Below are 27,482 nucleotides of genomic sequence, written 5' to 3' on the forward strand. Positions count from 1 at the left end.
GCGAGTGCAGTCAGTTGCGTCGCACGTACAGTAACGTGACAGTAGCTGTCTAGGTTGAGCCGCCCCCACCCCTTAAAAAATTAAAATTTAAAAAACCCGAAAATTGTTTTCAGATTGTCTGAAAAGTATTTGCAAGCCCAAATCGAGTGAATATCTCTCAATTATATTGTCAGAAATTTCAAAAATCCTTTCTTAGAGTACACAGTAAGAATAACATGTATACAAATTTTCATCAATTTAACTTCGGAAATTTTTACTGGGCGTTGATGAATAGTCAGGCAGGACAAGTTGCTTTATAGGTACAGATATATATAAATGGCAACGTATTGCATGACTTTCCCGGAAAGTCGGGTCAAGATATGATTACTAAAATAAGATTTAAGGATCAAAATTCCAAAATTTTGAATAAAAAGACTGGATTTTAGAAATTTTCTTTCTCTGTAGGGAAAATTTAGGAAAGCTTTATTAATAAAGCAGTGTCCCTAACAAAAAAGTAATTTAAAATAGTATTGTTTTGAAATATTGAATCATAACTTATATAAAGGAATGAAAAAAATTTCTTCTAATTTTGGGTGCGGAATATAATAGATGCCAAAGTTACTTTAATTTTAATAACCGTTTAACTGATGAAGAACAATATAAATAAAAAATAAAAAGAGTTACAGCTAAAAAACAAGTAAAAAACAGAATATATATATTTATGTATATATATTGTTTTTTCCCTATACCCCCTCACCCATTAACTGAATTCTGAAAAAAATTAATATAATCAATGACCCAAATATATAGAAACATTTAAGCCAAATTTGAAGAAATTCGGTTTGGACAATCCTGAGATGTAATGGTAAAAGAAGTGCGATACACATACATACATGTTTTTTGGTCTAACAGGACTAGTTGGGCCCTAAAACGTAAATATTTACAACACCAAAAAAAATAAAACTTTTTACACACTCTCAAAAGCCAACAAATATGTAAAATTCATCTTGTCAACATAGATCGGATTGCCCTGATCTTTGCCACTTTTTTTAATCTCAAATTATATTTACAATCGGTTTCGTAAATTAGAAACCATAAGTAAGTTTTATGATGATAATAATAAAGTTATAAAGGAGTCCCTTGAAACACCTTAATTACATTCTAAACATAACAGTAAACCAACGATAGCGTAAGCATTGATAAAGTCCGGTCTGTAATGAACTAGAGATCATAATAATGTCCAGTACTATCAGTAAAGCCATAACATAAAATAGTAAAATACGAACAAGTAACATTAAAAACATAAATGACCATTGACATAACATAAATACTTTGATGATCGTGGATACCGGTGTTCTTTGGTGGTTAGGTTTCAATTAACCATACATCTCAGGAATAGTCGACCTGACTGTACAAGACTACACTTCATTTACAATCATACATATATCTTCATTCATCCTCTGAAGTAATAGCTTAAGGTGGTTCTGGAGGCTAAACAGAAAAAAGAAAAATAAATACTTTGATGATGCATAATTTAAAAAGAGAGGCCTTGTCCTGAGTATCACTATTAGATTCCAAGACCAATACACGAACCCGTTTTAACCGCCTTGCATCTTCCGCATTGTCTAAGAGGTTATCAACTAGATAGTTTACGTGGTTAAGTTTTACTTTGTACTTAGTTCCAAATCGATTATTTCCTCTTGTACACAGTAACCCTAAGTACTCGAGAATTTCGTTGTTCCGTACAAACCATGGTGCCTGTGTAATGCATCTCACAAATTTATTTTGGAAAGACAGAATGGAAGGTGGTACTCGCCGTACCCCAGAATAAAATTCCGTATATCCAGACCGGTTTTAGAATTAGTTTTTGCAGAAATGATCTTTACCGCTTAATTTAATTTTAGTGAAAAATTAAATATTTCAGTAGGTTTTTTTTTTGAATCATCAATCAGTCGACTGATGCTATTAATTCCTTTCTGCTCGATGCTTATCTTATAATTAACAAACACACACACACACACACACACACACACACACACGCACACACACGCACACACACACACACACACACACACACACACACACACACACACACACACACACACACACACACACACACACACAAGAACATATATATATATATATATATATTCTCAGTTGTCTGTTCTGTTTTATAAATTCCTAACTTTTTCCCTTTACAATTTATACCTTTTACACGTCTCTCTACCACAAAATTAACTAAATTTTAATTTAGAACACATTAATATAAATGAATTATATTACCCGCCAAACTATTTCGTTTCATTCCAAGATCAGAAAGGTCAGAAATTTCTCACTGCCCCTCTTCGTCATAACAGCTTCCGACTTCGAAATTTATCATTCTCTCTAATTTTCAACATTTCCAATAATTCTTCTAAAAAACTATTTTTAATTTCTACCAAAAGAATAACGTCATCAGCACATTTTAAGAGTTAATCTTGTCATATTTTAATTTATGTTGGAAGTAATAATTTGTTAACACTGTTAAAATATATATCGGTTAACCATATATCGAATATTGTTGACTAAATTTATTTTATGTGTAAAAATTAATAGCAAATTTGAGTTAATAACAGACATAACTACATAAAATATCCAATCATTATAATAAATATTTAAATTGTATAATCCAGGGCTATTTAGCCTTTTCAGATTATATCTGATCTTAATTCCTTCCATTTAGTACTGAGCGTAGAACAATTAATGCTCAATAATTCATTAAAATTGTATTCGTATAGAAGTGTTTTTAATACAGATTCGACGCGAAAACTGCGTTTTGCTCACGGTATAAATAATAACGGTAAACCCATCCAGTTTATTTAATACTATAATAAACAAGTGTCATTTATACGGTTGTGGAACTACCGTAACTACTACTAGCTTTGTTGCAAAATTTATATATGCTTAAAATGAATAATTAATTTACAGAATAATAAGCTTTTCTATGCACTCCCGTTACTTACCCGGAAATTTCAGTATATAAACTGGAGGAAAGTAAAAAAGGGATTTCATTATACTCAATGAAAAGGAGATTATCGGTTTCAAAATAACAACATTAATAATGACGTTTTATGGCCTAACCCAAAAATATTAACATTTAGATTATATAATTCTGTATAGTGTAGGAATCTCTGAAATGGTTTCACTTAAAAATCATCGAAGTTGCTTTCGAAGCTTGTTTATTCACGGTATTATTCTTTAAATCAGATGAGGTAGAAAATGAGACATTTTAGAATGTTATCTTAAAGAAAGTTAGGCTTTATAAAGTTCTACTATAAATAAGTATATATATATATATATATACGTACAGACGTATTTATATCGCATGACTCAAAAACGATTAAAAGTAGTATGTTGAAATTTTGGATTTAGGACTGTTGTAACATCTAGTTGTGCACCAACCTTTTGATTGCAATCGACTTGACCAAAAACGGCCAAAAAAGCCCAAAATCCAGAAAAATAAGGATTTTCAACTTTTTTATTTTTTAACATTTAAAAAAAAAAGAAATATATTGATTTATTAATCCGCGATTTATTAATGTTATTAACCCGCGTTTGTAAAAAATTTGCAATAAATAATTATTCAACAACAAAAAAAAATATGAAAAAAAATCAGAAGTTAATAATGAAATAAAATTTTGTGTACTTTTAATTTTAAATAAAACGTGTATATGTAATTTAATAGGCATTATTACATATGTGTATACGTAATATAGTTGAAACATCTGTTTATTTAATATTAATTGAAATCGTAAATTAGAATCGTATTATTTTTGGAATTTCTAGTTTAATTTTATTTAATTATTCTGGAATTTCAGTTTAATTTTATCTACATTAAAGTTAACTACAGAGTGACTGAAAAATAGACCCTCACAAGAACAACATATACACTGAGGCATACATGCCCGATCTTTATTAAATTGCAAAAACTTCATATCAGAGGAGTTCATTACTCCTCTGATCTTGTCGGACAATATTCTCCCTATGTCGGAGTTGATCATCATTTCATTCATTTGTTTTTTATTGCCAATCATTTAATAGCTGTTTGGTTTGATATAATTCTTATGATCTTAATTTGTGTAGACGTTCTCTATTTTTCAAATTTTCTCTTTCTTTTTATTCATCATCTTCTCTTTTTTCCTGTTTAGCCTCCGAGAATCACCATCAGGTATTACTTCAGAGGATGAATTAGGATGATATGTATGAACGTAAGTGAAGTGTAGTCTTGTACAATCTCAGATCGACCATTTCTGAAAGTGTGGTTAATTGAAACCCAACCACCAAAGAAAACAGTTATTCACGACCTGGTATTCAAATCTGCATAAAAGTAAGTCCCTTTACTAGGATTTCAACGTTGTAACTCTCGACTTCGAAATCAGCTGATTGGCGAAGACGCGTTCACCACTAGACCAATCCGGTGGATTTCATCATCCACTCTTAATATTTTTATTTTTAATTACTTCCGATAAATTAGAATTCAGTAAGTTATTAATGAAATAAAATTTTATGTAAGTTTCATTTTTTTTAAATGTGTATATGTAATTTAGTAGTCGTACAAGGAAGTCATGTGGTATCTCATCAGATTTTTTTAAAAAGTTACGATCAAATTTACTAATAATTTTATCGGATTTTTTTTTTTTTTCCCCAAATGAGACATTACCTAGAAGGGGAAATTTTTAACTTTCATCGTAGAGTAAATTTATTGGGAAGTAAAATTCTCATTCTTTAAAAAGGGATTTCATTTTCGTTTACATTGCCTTTTATCTGTATTATCTGCTATTATCTGCTACATTCCTTATCTGTATTTTGTAGAAATCCTTATCTGATTTTTCAGTATCTTACTACAGAACAGCAAAATAATCCAGAACATATTTTACTTTTTTTATTTATTTATTATAGTAGGTAAATTAAGGAATAAATAAAAATAAGTAAAGAAAGTAAAATTAAAAATACTATTTTTATATTTTCACTTGACAAAAGATTAAATTTAATCTGTATGAAACTGTCAAGAATGTTTAGCGACATCGTTGTTTTATTTTTTTATTATCTCGGTAAATAATTAATATACAATTAAAAAGCAATTATTTTATTTAAAACGCGGAATTTAATTATGCAAGTAAATTTTATTTAATAGTATTTTCGCATTAATTATTAGTATTAACTACTTCGTAGTTGCGTAATCTTGGCAATGACCGACCATTATTTAATTAATTTTATTTCATACGAAGTACGCTATACCTACTCAACATCATTCTAGTATTTATTTAGCCGGCGTGAACTATTATTTGTATTAAATATTACTGAGAGAAAGGATACCATGATCTCAGGTTTACTGAAAATGTTAATACTGCTGAAGCAACAATACTAAGCCAGGAGATAGGGCGTAGTTGATTTCTGGAATGCAGGACGCGAACAACTAGGCCACTTTACAAGCTGGTCAGCAGCATTTAATATTACGCAAAGTGCATCTTACGTCAGGACCAGCAGGCACTGATTCCTGTTCAGTCGATGAACTTCCACATCTATCCTTAGGCTGATTAACGACAACAAAAGTGAAACTTAACTGCTTTGCGTATTATATATATTCTTGTAGTACAAATGTAGCTATAACTAACTCCTTTACAGGTTATTCCGCATTCTACTAAGCATTAAATTATTAATAAATATTATGATAAATAACAGTCATAAATTAAAGAGAATGCGATTTTTATTTCTTTAATCATTCTCAAAAAGTGAAGTATTTTATTTTCAAAAAAAAAAAAAAAGAAAAAGTAATAATGAAATTATTAAATACAATAATCCTAATGTACTGTGCATCTGAATGGAACTGATCGTAAACTGACACAACTTTTCTAGTTGCCCTTTAAATTCCACCATAAAAAAATATTGTCTTTCTAAGTGAGATTTCATTTATTCAGTTTGTTGATGCAATTTCATATATTCAATAATTTTATCAACTTTAGTTAGATTTATATTTAAATATATACGGAAATGCAACAAAAAAACGAAAATATTACAGTTTTGAAAAGATTAAATTATGTACAATAATTAAAATCTAAAATAAAACTACAGAAATGAAAAAATATTGATGCTAATTAATTCGCTTTTAATCGACAGAAAAAGTAATATTTAAAATAAATAATGGTATTTTATGCCTTGTAATTTCTTGCGATGTCATATAACTAAACAAAAAGAGTTGAAGAATAAACGTACTTGGTTCCAATACGCCAGTGGGAAAATAATTACATCACTATATGGCTTAATTGTGAAATAAAAACCAGTTAAAATGTTATATAGCCATAGTGATTTCATCAGTTTTATAAAGGAGTGAATCCTGTTTGCTTGTGAGAAAAAAAGAAAGTCCGATTTAGGCAGCCGAAATAAGCTTTTTTTAAAAACAGTTAATGGATCATATTAGAAGAGAGAAAATCTGAGGAGATTTGAATATCTTTTCCATAATAAATCCTAAAGATAGATGGGAAACACTTGATACTGATGGATGAAGGACGATGGCTGAAACGGGTATAAACTACATTTCAAGAGGGCAGAAGGTTGTAAATCAGTAAATTATGAGTCCTATGAAGTTGAATCAGGTAGCAGTCCAATCTGTGACAAAAAGAAGAAGAAAATAGATCACCATTCCTATTAAAAGATACAGTATCCTACATATTTTCAGAGGAAAATATTAGTGAACGAATGTTGCAAAATACATTTCATAAATTGACTTATTTCGTAATGTTAAATTTAAATGTAGATAATGGTTCAATAATTTTCTTGATAATTGAGATTTATGATATTGAAATTACATTGTTATAATTATGTATATAAATAATAAACATATAATAAATGAACAATTAATATAATCCACCTTACCAGCACGTTGATACGTTCTCTAGATCTTTCGACTTCAAAAAATTAAAATAAAGTTAAAATTAATGCATTTAAATCAAAGTTTAAAAATCATAGTTGAAATACTCAATGTTATACTCAGTGAGTATATTAGTAGGACTGAGACAGACATGACTGTTTTTAAATTTTAACTATGATTTTTAAACTTTGACTTTAATGCATTCATTTTAACTCCTGATGATGGCTTCCAACCAAGCCGAAAGATCTAGAGAACGTATCAACATGCTGGTAAGGTGGATTAATTAATTTATTTAACATATCGGCGGTACCCTGTTTGAGAAATTAAATATATAATATACATATATATGTATTTATTAATTGGTTGATGAAATTACACAGAAGCTTTGAAGTTTATTTGTGGAATAAGGAAGTGGAATTTTGTAGCGTGTATACCGTCATTCGAATATACTCGTACACAACGTTCGTAAAATCGCTATGCAGTATGCTTTAAAATTATATAGTGCTTTCTGTTCTTTCGGCGCTTGGTTGGTTGCGCAGTGGCTTCGTTGGGCGTTGCTAAATAATAAACCAAGCGTCAACTGTTGAGTTGTGATTGAACGTGCTTCGTTTCATTTATCGGAATCAATAGTTGCGAGAAACGTAATGGTTCTTTTGGTAGAGGAACGCATTTTTCTAATGGAACAAATCTTTCGTGAAGTTGACAAGTATACTGCTTTAGTGAAGCACAAGTTTTCTGAAAATTTTCCAAATACTCCTGTTCTTCACCACAATGCAGATCGAAGTCTCATTGTTGCCCGAAAAATTTCGGGCAACATGCTCTGTTGAAGATGCTGATCGAAGTAAAAGACCACCTAAACGAGCAGAAGCTGCTTGATATTTCGGATGCTATGGCCGAAAATTCATCAGTAAATGCGTAAGTTAACACAGGAGCAAGATATTAGACTTGCTACTGCACATAAAGCTGTAAGACAAGAACTGAAACTTTTCTCCTACGTGTAATGTGTTTTCAAGAACTGAAAAAGATCATGGCAAAAAACTAAATTATTGGCTAAACGTTTTATTGACCAAAATTTCGTAGGTATTCTCGACATTACGTTTTTTACAGATGAAGCGTGGTTTTATCTCAGAGGGTATATTAATTCACAAAACCGTGATCGACAACTTTCTTTCTTTTTCCTATTTAGCTACCAGTAACTACCGTTTAGATAATTTTTCAGAGGATGATATGTATGAGTGTGAATGAAGTGTAGTCTTGTACATTCTCAGTTCGACCATTCCTGAGATGTGTGGTTAATTCAAAACCCAACCACCAAAGAACACCGGTATCCACGATCTAGTATTCAAATCCGTGTAAAAATAACTGGCTTTACTAGGACTTGAACGCTGTAACTCTTTTTCCAAATCAGCTGATTTGGGAAGACGCGTTAACCACTAGATCAACCCGGTGGGTTTGTGATCGACAACTAACCCCCATGTATTACACGAACAATCTTCACACGAAGTGAAAATTGGAGTCTGGGTCGGTGAAAATAGAATGCGCATTACGGGTCCAATATTTTTTTTGAAAATACAGTAAATAGTGATCGTTATTATGCCATTTCAACAAACATCATTTTCAACACAACATAATTTCAACACCTTTTTTAAATTATTCCAGTTATTGTAATATCCGTTTCTATAAAATAATGAATAAAAATACAAAGTAATAATTAAGAAAGTTTTGTCATTACACTTCTATAATTCCAATGCACAGCAACTTTCCACCACTCTGTATTTGTTTATTTTTTTTACTTTTGTTATTGGATTATTATATTTATGTTTTTAAATAGTTAATCATTTTACTGTTGGAACAAAACGAGTTTTAAAGTGTGAGAAAATATTTTAATCGTGTAAATTTCGAATTAAAGTTTACTGTAATTTTGTAGAAGACTATTATTTTTGGTATTTTAAGTCGCTGGTTGTAATAAAATATGTAAAAACTACAAATAACTAGAACAAAATACAAAAGAGCCGCTCACATTTCTATCATTTGATTCAATGATACTACTATTGCGGTTGATAATATGGGTTCCAATGTTTCATATATATCATATCCAGTACGAATATGGACGCACTTTAAAACTTCGGTTACATTGTGAGCGCCAAGTAATGTGCGGCATACAATTCGGCTAATGTTTATTTCGAATGTTATAGATACACGTATATGGAAGTGGTCCTATTCGCGACTTAGACGTAACCTAATCAAACGCCATAAAAATTCAAAAATAATAAAAAAATAAGTGTAAATTTTTTCTCTTATTTAAACAAATAAAAATATATAATTTTGCTTAAAACATAAATTCAACTAGATGTTACTAGTGGGTATGTATTTCTAGGACTCCTTTATATTCACCAATTAAAGTATGTCAATTTTGAATCCTCAACGGGTTTTTTATTCTACTATTTGAATTTTCGTCCTCTAAAAAATTAACAGCCGTAATAGAAGTAATTTTTCTTGTAAATTTTTAGATTAAAATTCAAAGTAACTTTTCTTTTTTTAATATTGCCCGCTTTTCTTTATGAAAAAGCAAAATAAGTTGAACAATAAAAGAATTTATATATAACGTATATGTATATATACATACACGATATATATGAAACCACCAACAGGTCATTTTTGTTGACTTCCGCGTTCAAGATCATCACAAAAAAAAAATGCTACAGATCATAAAAATAAATTTCCGGCATGTAAATCAGTTAATAGATTTTTATATCTGATCGTAAATTCATATATACTCAAGTTCTAAATGATGATCTGAATTTTGAATTCAAAATTTATGGTCGTGTATAGGGATATTTTAGATTACTGAGTCTACCAACCTTGACTATTTTTTAATAGCAATAATTTATATTTTATATTGCTTTTCTAATAATCAATTCAGTTGTGGTAATGAAATTATAATAAAAAATAAAACTGAACTTAAATAAAAATGTTTTACTTTTATTACCAAGTTTTTAAAAAATTTAAAAAAAACTGTTAAGTTAGTTGGGAACTAATCCTTAATGAGGACATGTCATAAAATTTTGAATTTTATAGAAATAATGATAAAAGAGTGTTATGCGGATATTAAACTAAATAAGATAACATAGCAAAGATAATATGATTTTTTTTTCTTTTTGGGGAACTAATGTAAGAATATTTTAGAAAATTAATGAAAAAAAATAATAAATTAGGGAATTTAATGAACATGTTAGTCCACACAGATAAATAAATAAATACATTTTTGTTTACGTATCTCATAAAAATATCGTAAAAAATTTTTTTTAATATAGATATATCTTTCTTGATATCTTGACTTGTCTTGCTTGTTTGTCATACATAGGCTGCAGTTCTGTCCAAAATAAGTGAAGCTTTAAACAAAAAAGACACGGTTTTTTAACGCGGATAATTAAATAAGGGTGTACAAACTTATTTAAATTATTAAATTAGTATTATTTTACTTTTCATCCAGATTTTGATAGCGAAGATATACGTAATTTGTTAATATTTAAATAAATAATCGGACCAAGAAAAAGGTTAAACCTGAAATAAATTTGAAGGAGTGTGAAATCGTTTAGTATTATTGATTATTTGATCTTAATTTGTGAGGATTTTTTACTACTAATATTCAAATTAAAAAACAAAGATATGGAAACGATATGAAAAGAATATGAGGTTGACATATGAAAATGGAGGAAAAATATGAAAAAAATGTGAGTGGGGCTGATATTTTTGTAGTTACAGGTGAATTTCTAAGTATTTATAGCATCTTGAATTGAAAGTTCAAAATTTAGTATGATATAAATTAAAATTAGCATATTTAGGAGACTGTTTTATCGATAAGAAAATATATCAGAACAAAGTACAAAACATTTTTAATGTTGCATATCAATGCATTTTATTCATTTGTTAACAATTATTAATTATTTACCACCAACCTCTTTTTTAAGTACACTGCATTATTAATTTTTTTTTTTTTACATTTTATTTTAGCAGTAAAGATAAATTAGCTATAGGCTACATTTTATTGTTAATTTAGTAGGTCAGTATGGTTCATTAACTTTAGTTTGAACGTTTATTAAAAAAAAATTACAAGAATTTTTATCTGTATTATCGTGCATTATTGCTGCTAATTGAAACTAGGCTAATTAAAAGACAAAATAACTTTCACTGCAATGAATTATTAAAAAAGCATATCCTTTCCTTAAAAAATTATTTATTTCATTGTTTTAACTCGAAACAAAATCTCTTTGTAGTTAGGTAACGATTACGTAGATTGAATTTAAGATTTAAATTTTAAAGTTTCCACAGATGATAAGACAGACAGATTCAATTTGATACATTAATTCTATCAAATGTTAAAAAAAAAAAAAAATTAATGGAAATGAAAATAATAATTTTTTTTGTACTGCATTATTTACAATAAGTTTCCTGAACAATGAAACTATAAGTAAATTGTACATCGTAATAATGACGTGAAAGGGAGGCGTCTAGTGGTATCACCCAAGACAATATAAAGGTTTAAACATTTAAACACAGCATAGTATAATAAAAAGTATAGCGAATAAAAGATAACTAAGCGTAATAAAGTACAAACACTGCAAAAATGAACAAATAACAAAAAAAAAGTTAAATGGCAACACAACATATTGAGAATAATAAAATTGAATAGTTAACAAAAAAGAACAAGTAATTGAGTATAAAGAAAAATTGTCACGAGTCATAAATGAGAAAAAGAAAAGATATATTACAAAACTAACACTGGTCAAACAATAAAAAAGTCAAAACCATGAAACTAAAACAATGCATAAACAAGAAAACAAAAGAATTCATATTACTAAATTAAAATAATTCATAAATAGTATCAGCAAAATTTCAGTAAGAAAAGGATGTTATTCAACGCACAAAAGCCTCTAGATCCAATACACGCATTCTCTTTAGTCGTTCTACATCTTCACTATTTTCCAAAAGGTTTACAGCCAGATAGTTTTCGTGCGCGTTAAGCTTAAGTACATACTTAACGGGAGTACTTTGAACTTAGCCGGTGGCTACATACTTAAGTACTTTGAACTTCGCCGGTGGATTTCTTCACGAATAGTTGGAATCCCTAGGTAATCAAGGATTTCCATGTTCTTCGCAAACCATAGCGCCTGCGAATTGTTCCTCACCACTTTATCCTGCAATCTTTGAATGATATCGATATTGCTAATGCTTGCCATACCCCAAACTTGTATCCCTTACGGCCACATTGGCTTTGAAATCGCCTTGTACAACAACAGTATGTCATTTACCGACAACAAGGACCGTCTTCCTAATAACCAGTTCAACCGTCTAAGCTTGATATTTGCGTCCTCTTTTCTCTCACATGATTTTTCCATGTTAGGCGGCGGTCCAAATGAGGTCCTAGGTATCGTAAGTTGTCCGAATGAGGGATGTGAACTTCATCTAGGCAGACTCGATGGCAAACTCCCCTTTTCATCACAAACGTTACGCGACTCGACTTTACATTATTAACATGTAACTTCCATTTGATTAGCCATTCACTGAGAAGGTTTAGACCTTCTCAGTGAATGGCTAATGGCTAATGGGTTAAGGGTCAACTGCCATTATCGCCGCGTCATCAGCAAAGGATGCAAGTGTGATATTCTCCGAGCCACGAAGAAAATGAAAATAATAACTAAATATTTTAAAATATATTATTTTATATATATATATATATAAAATAATTGTTATATATACAATAATAATTGTGTATTATTAATACACAAAAAATTGTAAGTATAATTTTGTAATTATATTATATATAATTGTATATTTGTGTTGTATAATTATTTGTACTATATATTGTTTAATCAAACAGTTTTATTAAAAAAATTTGCATATATGGCATTTACATATATCTATATCTGTATATGTTTCACTCACTACTGGCTAATCATGAAGTACTACATCACGAAATTTTTAATTTTTTCTAGTACATCAAAAAATGTAAAATAAGAAAATAAGTAATTTAATAAACGATCAAAATTATTTACAGAGAAATCAAAGCATAAAATTAATCTGATATCACTGCTATATGATGTATTTAGATGTAATGCTATATAAATTCAAGCATAACTTCTACTTCGTAATTTAGTGAAGAATTTGTCGTCACAGTTTATGATTTTTATTGTTATTTTTGTACTAATTATTGAGCGTTTTCTACTTAATATTCTATTTCAATATTTTTTTTATGAAAGTGCGGGCATTAACAGCTACAATCATTAGCCCGGGAGTTGGTACAGTATGAAAAATTCCAATTGATCGGGATTCGAACCCGGGACCTCCGCACGAAGTGCCGAGAGCTACCTACTCAGTCACGGAGGTCGGCAACGTAGAATTATGTTTTAGGGAATTGATAAATTTGTTAAGAAATAAAGATTGATTTGACCAAAACAAAAAATGTAGTTCTAAACTTCGTTCAATTGGAACTATATGTTATATTAATAATAAAGTCTTATATTTATATATTATAAATCAACGCAGGTTCAATTAATTAAACTTTTTCTTTTCTTTTTCCTGTTTAGCTTCCGGTAATTACCTTTCAGATAATACTTCAGAGGATGATATGTACGAGTGTAAATGAAGTGTAGTCTTGTACAGTCTCAGTTCGACTATTCCCGAGATGTGTGGTTAATTGAAACCCAACCACCAAAGAACACCGGTATCCTAGTATTCAAATCCGAATTAATTAAACTCGTAAAAAAGAAAGCTACTGTCTTAGGAAGAAGTGTATAATGTACATTATAAAGACGATAAAATATACATTAAAAAAAAACGAAATTTCAATCTGTTAAATAGTAGAGTACCCCTGAAATTTAATTGTAGTTTACTAATACTTACGGATTTACTTAATGAATGAGAGATAAAGTTACGGTCATCCGTCTGTTACCAGTTACAATATGCTTAAAATTTCACTAGTTATCTCAATCAAAGAACTTTAAGAAATATTATTTTATTTCAATTTCGGTATCTTAACTGCATGGGGAAACCCTCCTGTAAAAATGCCAAAATTTTTTATTTTTTTAATTTTATTTCCTTAATTGTATCCAATTTTTTGGCAAGTGTTTTTATAAAAATAATTTAAATTTATTTCACCACAAACAAATTTCCAATAAAAGAAGAGTCAGACCACCGTTTGAAATTTTAAAATATTTTCAACAAAACTTATTTCAAAATTTATTAATCTACATCCCTTGATATTTTTTTTAAATATGTAAACGGCGCCTCCGGTGGTATCGGATTCGAATCCCAGTCAAGCAAGGTAGTTTTACATTCTGCAAAATTATAATTTCATCTCATTCTCTGAAGCAATACCTAACAGTAGTCCAGAAGGTAAACAAGTAAGTAAACAGAAAATAAAACTAAAAAAATAAACCGTTTCGCCTACAGGCATTAATTGTTTTTTAAAACTATTCCCAAACAAGTACATAGTTACAAATTACATTCTTCTAAGACGGAATTCTTCGTAAAAACGTCAACTTAGGGTCTACAGTACAAATTTATTTCAACTAAAGTTACAAACAAATTCATCCTAAAATTTTCGAATCCCCACCCCAGCCGATCTTGCATAATATGTTAGCTGATATAAATCGAGTAAAAAAGTGATAATTTATTTTAACTTGTAAATGAATAATGTTTAATATTATTACTAAAAATAAATTCCTGAAATGTAAAAGATAATTCAAAAAATAAATGAAAGAAAATTCATTAATTTAAATAAATTTCTTTCAATTTTAATAAATTGAAAGAAAATCTGACGTGGACACCACATGACTTCCTTGTACACCTATTAAGTTACAATACATATTTTTAAAAGTACATAAAATTTTAATTCACTAATAACTTTTGATTTTTTTCATATATATATATTTTTTTTATTGTTATTATTGAACTATTATTTATTGTAAAAACGTTTTTACAATCAGAGATTAATAACAATTAAGGTTATAATCAGAGGTTATTAATAAATCAATATATTTAAATAAAAAAATGAAGTCGGATTCGAACCGATGTGCCTTCCCCTTTTAAGATCCAAATATTTCATTACTTAAAAGTTTATTTGGCTATAACTCTGGAATCAATGAAAATAAGTACCACTTATGATATACCGTGGAAAATCTCTAAATGAGGAATTATTACTGCAGTTATGAAAAAGTCGAAAATCTAATTTTTATGGATTTTCAACACTTTTGGTCCAGTTGATTGCAATCAAAAGGAAAGGTGCACAACTAGATTTTACTACAGTCTTAAATCTAAAATTTCAACATTCTACGGCCAATCGTTTTTGAGTTATGCGAGATACATACTTACATACGTGCGTACAGATGTCACGCCGAAACTTAATCAAAATGGATTCAGGAATGGTCAAAATAGTAAGTACCTTGTACATACGAGGAAGTAAGACAATGCAAAACTTTATTCCCGTACACTTATATAAAAATTATTTACAACAATTATTAGAAATCCTTCCTTATTGGTTTTTCCTATTGGTAATAAGAGAAACATCCATCAATTTTCAAATGTTTAGGGTAAAGATGTAGTAGAAATTGTAAAAAGTATGTATATCTACATATATATATATATATATATATGTGTGTGTGTGTGTGCGTGTGTGTATGTATAAGTATGTATACAACAAAATCTTAATTATCCATTAAAGCCAAGCCAAACAGAAAAGATCAAATTTGAAAAAAAAAAATATTGTTAAATCCTATGTATAACAGGTAATGATTTTTTAAATATTAATATTTTTAAATCACAGGTTTTTTCCTGTTACGAAATTATGTTGCAATGCCAGACTTAAAATGTTCACTGTAGGTTTAAGCGATTCTTTTTCAGCGACCAGACAGATATAAATAAATATACAGACACGTGCGAATTTCAATGTTAATATTCCCCCACTGAAGCCTACAAAGCATATTATAATAAATTTACTGAGTTAACTTCATTGTATCTAACTCTGTATTAACTCCTGATGCCGCTGACGTTTAATGAATTTAAAAATGTTTAATACGAGTGTTTTTCTTTTATATTTGGTAAAATTATACTATTTCACGTTTTATCGGATAATTAATTAATAGCCTGAAGTAAATCCGAATCGTAATAATTACACGCACATGTTTCATTCATGTTCAATTAATCTTACATTTTAAATTTTATTAAAAGATAATTTCTCTATTTTTAAATAAAAGTCGTAGTGTATGGTCGAATATTTTCTTGATTGAAAATATATGTCCAGTTGATTTATAAATAAATAGCGATTGTATTTTTCTTTAATTAAATTATGTTATATTTGTGAATTCCATTAAAATAAGCTACTTAAATCAAATTATATGTCTAATTTACAACGGATATACAGAGTTATATCTGAATATTTGAGTCCTGTTTTCATAACTTAATCCAAAGAATGCAGTGTGTATATTTTTTATAAGGATCTACAAAAAGTAGTTGGGCAAGTTATACAAGTGCACGGGATTTTTTTTATATAACCCAACAAAAAATGTTATCATCAGTACAATCTAGAATAGGGAGGTCACAGGAAGTCTCCTTGAGACAAAGAAGTTGTTGGCATTATGATTATAACTTCTTAAATCTTGCTTATTAAATTTTCCTCATAAAATTCAAAATATTCATAAAAAAATAATATTATAGACCAATAAATTTAAAAATAAATTCAAATAAAAATAATTTAATTATTTCGCAAAGAATACTTTTCTTGTTATTAAATCAAATATGATAAACAGCTAGTTAAAAAACAAAAAAAAGATGAAAATAAATTAAATACGTAACTATTTTAATTACGTTAATTATTAAAATATATGGGATTCTTTCTTAATATTAAATAATGTAATGTTAGAACTTGTGTAATGTTAGAATGATCACATGTCTTTTCTCAAAAGACTCTTCAAAATGAAACCTTATCTGCGTTGTTTTTTCGAATAAAAAAGGGTCTTAGAGAAGTCTTAGCTTTCCATCGTAGATTTATTGGTAAGTATCGAAATACTTCAATTCTGTTAAAACTTCAGTACTGTTATTTTAACAGTATTTTTATTCTATAAACGAGTCGTTTTATTACATTTTTATTGGTTTTTCAAAATGTAAGTAATTTATTTAAACTTTTTTTTTTAAATGAACTATAAAAATAATATTCATTTCAGTGAAAATTATGTATCAATTATGAGAATTTATACAATGGGAAATTAATATTTAGAAAAAAATTAAAGAATTATAACTAAACGTAACGTACTGAATTTTACTTAATAAAAAAAACTTTTAAGTGTTCGTTAATAAATCATGACGCTAACAGTTATATTTTAAATAAAGAAATACCTTTTAATAATTTTAAAAGTGTTTAAAATTATTATTTTTTTTTTATATTTCTTAAGTAATTTTTTATCCCTTATCATAAAAACTCTTCCAGATCTATCTTGTTTTGTCATTCGATATTATCAAATTTTGTTTATTATATAACAGGATAATGATGTTCAAGATGGAACATCATTATAAGTTAGCCGATGTCAGGGAATCAGACAGTAGCTTTGTGGCGAAACTTAATCCGTAACTTTTTCATAACTATAGAAAATTTGTGAACTGAAGAGTTTAGTTACCTTAATAACAAAGCACACCTCACGATATTCAGTTTTATACTAATAAAAAAATATATTTAATTCTTTTCAAATTAATATGAAACTACATTATTTGAACTTTCTTTTAAAAAAAAACTTTTTTGTCTCATTATTAAACAAACTATAAATAAATATGATCACATACTATCACATTTAGAGAGGTTTCCAACGAAGCTTCTCAAAAATTACATATTAATATTCCTACACAGAACATTTAATGTAAGTACGATATATAAATTTAGATCAGACAACAGTGCCACTGGTAGTCCAAACAAAACAAAAAAAAATCATAAGAACTCATAAACAATATAAAAAGTGAAAATAAAATAATAATAACATTAACGAAATCTACTGAACGATTCCAAAAAAAAATTACTGAGAAGCATCACAGAGGCACCTTGGTTCATAAGAAACAGTTAAATTCACGAATATCAGGGTTTACCGTATATATGAGAAGAAGTAAAGCCGACTCGGTACAAAATATAGACTGCGGATTACAACAACGTGAATTATTTAGCTATTAACCTTCTAGACAACAGTAAAGAAGTTATAAAGCTAAAACGACTTCTCGTGTTGGACCTTGGTGACTTAATGTGATTTGAGGTGGAACTGTATCAACTTAGTGTATAACCTATCACACCTTTATTTCACTTAAAAAAAAAAAAATTAAAATATACTGTTATTGTTATTTTTTTTAATTTACAATATTCACGTTTATTTAAAATTATATATGTTCAAATTTTTACATATACGCATAAAGTTAAATTTTTCTCGTGTTAGATAATAGTTTAAAAATTAAACTCAACTTCGCCTTTGGCTTTTTTTTAATTAAAAAAAAAGTACTGAAAAACATTTTTAAATTGACTGTTAAAAATACGTTAAATAAATATGGAAGCTTATCTGACTGAAAAAAGAGAAGAAAATCAACAAACATTAGTAGGCGATTTTTAAAATCATTTGAAAATGAATATTATGTAAATGGTTATGTTATTGAATTATTTTGTTATTTTTATTTTAAAATACATGTTATAAAATCTATAAAAGCTGAATGTTTTCTTTCAACATCTGCGTATAAATTTTATTTATTATCAAAAGATAAAATAAATCATTGATCAACGGTAGGTTTGGTGGTGCGACAGCCTCCGTCCTTGCGAAGGTGAGCAAGCCACCGGTATGCCAGAACTAGTGAAAGTTGCGTCCACACAAGCTAGCTGGCAAAGCTTGCACCTTTTTAATGCATGAATGTAGTACGTACACAGTCTAGTACTCCATACTTACACAAAATAATCTTCAACTCATTATGCATCTATTGTAATTTATATGAATTATAAATTAAAAAAAACATATATATAGTAATTATAATTGTGTAAGATAATACATAATACACAGTACATATTATATAGGTAGTCGGCTTCAATAATACTGAAACTGTATATTTTGAAATTATATAGTTTTACTCGTTACATAAACAAACTAAACCACCAGAATATGTTATTTATTACTTTACATAAAAAACTAAAAAAAAAATAAAATTAAATTAAATTATGCAGTTTATATTAATTAGAAAAAATCACTTTTTAAAAACTTAAGTATTTCATTTCAGTAATCAAAATAATTGTAGTTATTAAAGTTTATTTATATCTTTAATTAAAAACCGTAAAATTTTATAGTTTGTTTTAATAGGTATATTCTAAACATAAACGATTCTATGCTATAGTATCACGCGGTATGTAGGCTAAGACATACCGCTACACACTAATCTCATAGATAGTAAGCGTATTCCATCATGTAATATTGAAATAAGTAACATATGTTTACACAAAATTAAATAGTTTCCGGATGTATAGCAATAAAACAACATTCATACTTATATTTAAAAATCCAGTTGGAAAATGTAATCACAGTAAAATAGTTTTTAAATAAATATCTATAGACGGATAAAAACAGAAATTTACGAAATGATGGGATGAATAGTATATATATATATATATATATATATATATATGCGCTCGCGGGTGCAGGTGCACACACGCTCACGCGTACACAAGCATTATTAGTTAATATTATATAAAATACAATAAAAATAAAAAAAATAAAAATTCACAGTTATAATATTTGTCAATTATTGATATTTTTTATGATGGAAATTGGCTTATGACTTCTTTGGTATTTTATTTCTGAGTTCAGATTAGGTCTAGTTTTATTTATATTTCATTAAATAATTGTGACATTAAACCAAGCCAAACAAACATCAAACAGATGAATCCTTGGTAATGGTTTGCAGAGGAGTAAGTATAGCGATTTAACTCATCCTCTCATTAAGTAAGCAATTACTTTAATATCACAGTTAATTAATTTGCCAAGAGTGGCGTGTTTTGTTTGGTAACACTATCCCATCTCAGCATATTGTGTATGTGTGGGTGTGTCTAAGTGTATGTGTTTGTCTTGGAATGAAGCAATATAAAAATAGGGAGTGGACCCCTATCTACAAACAGACGAGAGAGAGAGAGAGAGACAGTATGAGTAGGCTGGATTAGAGTGGTAGAGTTAGGGAGTGGACTGGACAAAGGATTTGGTCTCTGTATTGGGAAATAATGACCTAACATTTTCCTCGATTTAAATTTTTACCACCATTTTTACCGTTACTTTTACATTCAGAATATGATTCGTAAAACTAAGTAATATTTTTTTTTTTTTTCACTATCACATAATACAAACGAGCAAGGTGAAAACAAGGAAACATAATTTTTGTATTTAACTATTTCCGTTATTTCTATTATTTTCTTTTTGTTAGTTTGAAGGGGAAAATGATGAAAATGATAATAAAATTAAAATTAAAACTGAAACAAAAAAATTATTTTGTCAAATTAAAATCGAAAAACTGCCGATTTCCGTGGCGGAATGGTAGCGTCTCGTCTTTCATCCGGAGGTTCCAGGTTTGAATCCGGTCATGGCATTTTTCAAACGTTGGAATTACTTATTCCCATGCAGAAGCTTCGAAAGCTTGTACAGTGATTTATTCTTCCAAAAAAAATCCTCCTTTGGTTTGTAAACCCAAATGTTAAAGTTACATAAACGAATACAAGATCACATATACTTTTATCTTTTTAATTTCACAATATAAGCATACACGTTTCTGCAGGTAACTGATTAGTATTAATACGATTTTGTTGAATTGTAAAACTAAAAGATAGTGGGTGGGTTCACTTAATGAGAAAAAACATTTTTTAATTATAGTCTTTTTTTTGTTTGCTATAATAGTTTAATGAGTGCTATTTCATGTAATGTTTTTAAATTAAAACAAAAAACAAAAAAAAACAACAAAACTTGTCAATGATTAAGTAATAATCAGTCTTAAATTTTCATAATTATTTTTAAGAATAGTGTTTTGAGAGAAATAATAATTTAAAAAATATTAATAATTTTGTAAAAGATCATTATTAATTTATTTTTTTTTCCTTATTAATTATTTTGTTAAAGACCATATGGAAATGATATTAAAGTTTAAAAAAAGAAATTGGATGAATTAGTCATATTAAAAAAAAAATACGGGAGCTCGACTTCTAATTAATCGATAGTCATTTCAAGTAACTATTAATACTTTTTATTTACTGTTTGTTTGCATTTACGATTAGAATTTTATTTTGTATTAATATAGTTTCAATGAATCGATTAACATCTAAATGCGCGCTATTTCTTTGATGGGTTTAAAATTGAATAAAGTTTACAGTTCGAAAATATTAATGCCAAAAATATTTCCGATAAAACTCATTTTATTGATTCTGATATTGAAAAAAAATGTAAAATGCTTTTGGACTAAGACTGGAAATGTGAGAAATGAAGTAGTAATATTTACAACAAATATTTTCAAATGATAACACATGTGATCAATGTTGTCTATAAAATGAAAATTCCTATTATAATTATCTAAAATAGTAAGGAAAATAAATATGTACAATTTAAAGATATTTTACTTTACTTTATTATTTATTTATTGTTTAATCACAGATTATTATGTGATTTAAAACTAGTGTTTGCATATTTATCCAATTCCATTCAATTCTAAAATATCTATGAAGAATAAAACTAACAACCGCTGAATAATATTATAGAGTGAAAAATACAAAAAAGAGATCGTTGTAAAACTTCAGAAGCAATTATTAGTTTAAATAATGAAATCGTTATAAAAATTAGGGCTTTTAAAAAAAATAGGATTTCAACCTGGTAGAAATCTAGTTAATGTTGAAAAAAATTTGAAAATAGGTAGGATTAATTGAAGTGAAAGATTTATAATTAACTAGAAAATAAGAGACTTAAGAAATTGGAAGATCTATTTGAAAAAAAAATTAAGTACTTCAAATAATTCAGGACACGATTGTTAGTATATTATTCCTAATTAACATTTTTTCGTTCCTAGAGTAGTACAGAGTGAGCAACATAAAACCGAACCCTTAACGTAACCGCTGCAGAATCGGTAGGTTATGTTGGAATGCAATTTTATGAATGACATGGATAAATTAAATTAAAAAAAAAACATGAAACGTAATTTAAATGTTTCATTTATTTACCTTATGGTTACAAAAGCTGTTCAAAATGACTACACGACATCGATGCACTTTTGTGCTCGGCTGATCATATTGAAAGTCGTTTGACGCAAAACGTTTTTGACAATTGCGTAGATTTCTCGTTGAATGTTCACCTTCAGTTCATGTTCTGCCAATAAAATGGCCGGATAGATGAAACCATGATTCATCTGATGTGAAATACAACATCGGGTCTATCTGTCCACCAACAATGTATTCGAGAAGCCAGTTGTAATAATCAAGTAGTTTTGGTTTCTCTGTCTCCTTCAGTTGTTGCACAGTTGTTCCGCGGTATGGTTTCAATTTTAATTCATGAAGTGTTCATGAATCTTGTCGTAATTGAATTACGACAAGATGTGTATTTGACACTAGATTGTTGGAATAACTTACGTAGTGATCTTTTTGGACCGGCCGTAATTCTCCCTTTAATATCGGTAATGGCCTGTGAAGTCCTAACGTAAGGTTTCCTTTTTCGTTTTGCATTCGAAACCGAAACTGTTGTAAGCTATTTCTTAAATAAATCGTATATGCCACTCTTCGCTGGGATATAGGCATTCGGAAATTTTTCTACGAACACTTGACGTGATTCTTCAAACGATCCAGAACGAATATAGGCCTCAACTATAGCTATCCTTTCATGGATTGAATAAGGCATTTTACATAACCCAAACTGCGCTCACAATACTGCACTGCAACAAAACGTATACCACCTGTAAAACGTCACGTAACCACCTGACAAACGGCAGCAACAATTAGTAGTAACATATACATCCACTAGTCGCGCTTGTTGGATGAGTCTTTCACAAACAGTGTTAGGTAGCGGTTTCATTATGGGTTCGGTTTTATGTTCCTCACCTGCATATATGTTTACCACTTCTGTACTTATTTCCCTGTGCTATGACAAGAAAATTAAAAAAAATAAATTTAAAATCAACCTTACCAACAATTTATGTTATGTCTAGCGCTTTCGGTCATTCGACCATCCGCAGGAGAAAATCTTGTTCGTAATTTAAAATATTAAAATTAAAAACAGAAATTAAAAAATTATAAAATATTAAAAGCATAACAAAAAAAAGTAAAAATATTAACATTAAGTAATATAGAAATTCGAGACAACCTGAAATTTTAGAAACTAAATTTTTTTAAATATTACGACTGTTTTATTTACGAACTAAAATTTAGCGAGTTTAAAATAAATATTTATTTTTTAAATAATTTTTCGTATTGAGTTACCTTTGTTTTAATGTTGAATGCACTTCTTTTGGGGGGGGGGGGGAGGTAAATTTATTAATTAAATCATAATTCAGTTTAATCCATTATATTTCATACAAAAAATAAATAAATCATAAAAATGAGTTATATCTGTACATATGTGAGTGTTTTTTTTAAATATAGAAAAACTTTTCTTCATACTACATTCGTGTAATTTAATGCAAGTGTATCAAGCTGCTACTAAACAAATATTTTTAAAGAAAGAGATATCCGTAAATCTATCGTCACCGATGTAAATTTTTCATCGACTTGTTTTTTTAAAGGTTTCTAGGGAATAGAACGTACGAACGAAGTTTTGAATAAACGTTTATCATTTAAAATGTCAAAATTCGCGTAAATCATTTTTTACTCCATATCTAATATATTTGGTCGCTAACATTTGTATTGTTATCAAATATAAATCTTACAGTTATTCGGAAAAATCAAAATAAACTCTCCCTTATGTATTTTTTATGTCACTGTTAAAAGTCAGAATAAAAATGATATTGATTCAACCCGAATTTATTTTTAAAAGTATTTATTGTTTAGAAAACTTGGAAAATGTCATGTTTTATCCAAGAAAATTAATGTTTAATTTTAAAGTGTTTGTGTGTGTGTATGTGTACATAAAACGTTTGTATAAAACACACGTATGTGGTGTGTTTTTTATACGTAAACATTGTCTGAATTAAAATATTAATACAAAAAATATTGAAACAGTAGACGAGTTATGTGTATAAGCTTCGTAATGAATGTGTTGATTTTTAATAGTATATGTACAGATTAGTAAATAATTTTTTATTGAGCTTTAAATGTGATACATTATCAGCGGACTTAATAATTCAGTTTAATACTGTACCCTCTTGTAAATTATTTCAAATATTTAACAAACAAAAAATACTTCTTAAGCACACGATAACAGTTATATAACGGTTTATATTAAATAGTAGACCTACAGACCATTGATGATTAATTTTAACCAAAATGTTGATAAAAATTCAATTTTTCTTTTTATCTTCATTTCACAATATTAAAGAAATAAAGTGTTTCTTTGGTATAAAAATTTAGGAACAGCAGTATTATACAGTTTTTTAAATTTAAAATCAAATAATCCTTTTAGAGGTATCATTAGAAATTATATATTAACTTTAAATCGGATTATTAAAAATGTTTCGTTTAAATACATATACATTTATAAACAAACACTTAATAAACAAGGCCCTACGTGTAAAAAAATACAAAGATTAATTGGATTAATGTAAAAACCATAAAATAGAAACAATCACTTGTTTTGAACCCCGTTACATGGAAAGCCATGTTGTGTGTCCAATCCAGAAGACATTGAAATATTCGAAACATATATTTTTAGTCGTGACATGTAAGTTAGCTGCATCGTTATTTATGTAGTGACAATTTAACGTTTAATGACATTAACTCCCTGGGTTAGCCAAGAAGATAAAAGCGTTAAAATTGAAAAAAAAAAAATAATACCGTAATTCTTAAGTATAACTTAATTCGTCCAACTCTTATAATTAATTGCTGCATTAGCTCGACTCTCTTCATAGATACTAATTAGTACGAGTATTTAGTAACAAAATAAACAAGTAATGAAATACATTAAAGTAAAAAATATGCGTATTATGTGAAATGGTTTTAACAAATTTATTTTTTATTTTAATCTAAACGGTTGAATTTACTTACATAACCTACACTTGTTAGCATAGAAATGATAAAGATTTGAAGTGTATTTATTGTATGATTTCTATATTATTTATCGAAAAGTAATGAAACTTGTAAGTGGACGTCAACCAGTACATTTGGTATACTACATCTTTGCCGATAAGTTTCAAGCTTAACAAGTGATAAAATTAGAAATGTTAAAAAACCCACGAAGCCCTTTTGAAGAAACATATCTACTGCAGCACCCCCTGGCGGCTTATAACCGTAAAACTAATCTAAGAACCTGCTCTGAACCCACCGGGTTGATTTAGTGGTGAACGCATCTTCCCAAATCAGCTGATTTAGAAGTCGAGAGTTCCAGCGTTCAAGTCCTAGTAAATTCAGTTATTTTTACACGGATTTGAATACTAGATCGTGGATACCGGTGTTCTTTGGTGGTTGGGTTCCAATTAATCGGTCAGTAGTTTTTAAGCAAAATGGTGACACATACAAACAATCTCTTACCCCAGACGCATATACCGTCTCCGTTCCGTCGTCGGTATTAAATGGCTCCATAATAAAATTAAAAAGGCACTCGTAATCTTATTTTACTTCCAGTTACTTTTCTGGCAGCTTATGCAATTTAATTCTATTCTTAAAAGTATTTAAGAAAAATTAAAAATAAGACTCGTTTTTGATTAATTTTTAATGTAATTCGATTTTACTAAGCGTGCAAAAAAATTTTTAAAATGCCCTCTGATGAATGTACACTTACTAATACTCTTTTATCATTACCACCACATAATTTAAGCGTTTATCAAGCAATGGTGTTTAGTTATCACCCATTTTTCAATAAATAACTACTTAATTCAAGATCGGTTTAGGAAAAAACTTGTACATATGTTTTTGTGAATTGAATTAAAATCAGATATTATTAAAATGCGGATATAGTAACATTTTTAAATAAAAATATGATTAAGCATGTTGCGCCAGAGCGGGAGATGTACAAACGCTTGCGAGAAAATTATTTGACATGAAACATTGGAAAATGATTAGACCTTGTTTTATAAGTACTAGCCCAATAGTTATTTACGAAGAACATGTGTTCTTATAGCTGTTGTAATGTTAAAACTGTTATAACAGTACTTTTCAGCCTGCAGCTATTAATGTAGCATTTATTTTGAATAATTTCGTTCAATTTCTTTGTAACAATGACTAATTTTAGCTGGCATATATATATATGCTACATATATAGTCATTAAACTCATCAAACTATTTTCATAAGGTGAAAATATGATTAGGTTGACATATTGCTGATAATAGATATGAAAATATCAAATTTCTGATAACTGAAAAATCGTTGGTACAAATACTCCAAAACTTGGCAAATACCAATGTTACCTTGGTATTTACTTGGCAAATACCAAGATACCCGTAAGTAGGGTTTTCGTTTGTGTTTCACGTGTGCATAATTTAGAATTTAGGTGAAAAAGTATGAAATGAATTGATACAGATTAATAGAAATCTAACTGAATAGTAAAATAAGACAATCCTTGATTTCTTACTGTTATTAATGAACGAATTATTACGATTCAAACTCGTTGCCAAATATATAGTTCGCCAAGTATTATTAGTTATCACCTAAATAAATAAATAACTTACGCTTTGTTTTTGTCTATTAAAAGGACGATTTCGTATTTTTTTCTATCACAGAATAAGTTTTTTTTAAAAATTCTTTGTAATGAAACTTAAGCGGAATTATGGGTGTATAAATCTGTCACAGGTATATGGTAATCTACAAACTAAATAACGTATAGCACTAATGTACGTCCAAATAGCGTGTACTTACTTCCGTTATCTGTCACGCAAGTATATCTTCCATTGCTTCTTGTAATTGCTACTGAAGATAGACAAAATGAATACTATTAGTTAAAATCATAATAAAAATGTTCACTATATGTGTACTTAATATATTTTTGTTATATCTTTATGTTAAAAACATAAAATATATAATCATATTTATCAAGAATAAATATAAAAGTCACTTTTTTTATTTTACGAAATGACCATTTAAGATTGCGTATACGTAAACTGTAATATTACTGGTTAATATCGAATACTTTATTAATATATTCAAAAATAATAAAATCTAAAAAGACTACATAAAAATAACAATTTATGAGTAATGAATAAAGATAACATGTTTAAGGTGATGTGATTAGAGTGTAATAGTAGCCTAAGACCGGTTTATGTATAAATATGTATCAACAGAAAAATAAAATATTGCAAAATCATCTTTAGTAAATTATTTGTTTATTTATAAAATAATATTTTGCAAAATATCAATTTTTTTAAATTTTAATATTGTGAAATATTGAAAAATGACTTTGTGTAAAAATTAATGGAATGCGTGTT

General features: G+C 28.2%; 1 protein-coding gene across 3 annotated transcripts in view; it reads left to right on the plus strand.

The window, feature by feature from the left end:
• Window positions 1–27,482, plus strand: part of LOC142321657 (uncharacterized) — a 361,563-nt gene that overhangs the window by 222,744 nt on the left and 111,337 nt on the right. The gene's annotated exons all lie outside the window — the stretch shown is intronic.

Source organism: Lycorma delicatula, chromosome 3, assembly GCF_047948215.1.
Source record: "Lycorma delicatula isolate Av1 chromosome 3, ASM4794821v1, whole genome shotgun sequence".
Taxonomy (NCBI): Eukaryota; Metazoa; Arthropoda; class Insecta; order Hemiptera; family Fulgoridae; genus Lycorma; species Lycorma delicatula.